The sequence below is a fragment of the Myotis davidii genome, unplaced genomic scaffold, assembly GCF_000327345.1.
Source record: "Myotis davidii unplaced genomic scaffold, ASM32734v1 scaffold758, whole genome shotgun sequence".
NCBI classification, from domain to species: domain Eukaryota; kingdom Metazoa; phylum Chordata; class Mammalia; order Chiroptera; family Vespertilionidae; genus Myotis; species Myotis davidii.
Window position 1 is genome coordinate 132,562 of NW_006288951.1, and position 1,295 is coordinate 133,856.

A 1,295-nucleotide genomic window follows, 5' to 3' on the forward strand; every position below is an offset into this window, starting at 1 on the left:
TGAGAGAATCTGTGCTTCAGGCAGGCAGAATGGAAATGGGGGTAACTGACAGGCTTTGCCAAATTATTGCTAAAACATATTTACCTACAACTTTAAAGGCATCTCTTCAAAGACTGGATTCAGTTAGAAATGTCACCAGAAAGGGGCCAAGCCCCCGGCAGGCCAATGCTCTATCCACTGAGCAAACCAGCTAGGGCTGTGGGTTCTTGACTTGTGCAGACAACATGTCAAGACAGGAATCCAGGTGAAAGTATATTAAAGCTTGGGACAGGATCGAGGAAGCAAAATCAGGAACGGGATTGAGCTGAGAGCTGCTTTGGACCTGAGAAAAGTGAGGCAAGAGGAGGGTCCTTGAGCTTAGAAAGTCAAGTACATGGGAGGAAAGGGAGGCTCAAGGAGCGAGAGCAGGGCAAGTGCTGGGTCCTTTGTCTTGAGGGTTTTACCTGTTTTCCTAGGCGGGGATTTTAGGGGAGGTCCCTGGTGAGGATCTTAACAATATTTAGCTCTCCAGGTGTGTCCTTGAGTATGTCGATTTATCAAAATGAGCTTGGTCACTTTCAGCTCTGTCTTGGATTACTCTTGATCTAATTGGTTTTTTGGGTTTAGGTTTTTGTTATGTGTTCCCCCGAGTAGGGTGACTTAAGCCATTTGCTCTTAGATATCTTTGGTTGGGGAGATATCTAGGTGCCTTTGGTTAGGGAGGACAGGGCCCTGTGGTTTATTAGCTGGTGGTGATTGCTCAGCCGCTCGGGCTGTTTGTTTCCTCATTCTGATACCACTGTAATTAGCTAATCCTATATAATAAAGAGCTAATATGCAAATGGTCATCACACCCTCACACCCACAGCACTGCGGCCAGGGGACCTGAGGCTGCGCCCCCTGCCCTGCAGGGCTTGATGGGGGTGGGGCCAGCTGGGTCTGGGTGTCGCACAATTTCGAGGTGTACGTGGGTGGGCTGGGACTTGACTCTGGGTCCCATGGTGTGCCCCAGACTCTGACAGGAAGATTTTCATATACATTTTACTAATTTTCTTTCATCTCTGACACTTCTATTATAGAGAAAGGGCAAATAGCAATATTAGAATATTTCCTCTAATTAATTCCCTTTTAATGTGCATGAATTTCATGCACCAGGCCACTAGTTACTAATAACAGTAAAGAAGCAAAAGGAAGGCTAGACATAGGCACATTCCTGCAAAATATTGGGGCAAGGAGACTGGACAAAGGGAAGATAAAGATATGTCCAGTTAAGTTGGGGTGACAGGGTAGATAGTTGCCTGTCAATCACACCTGGG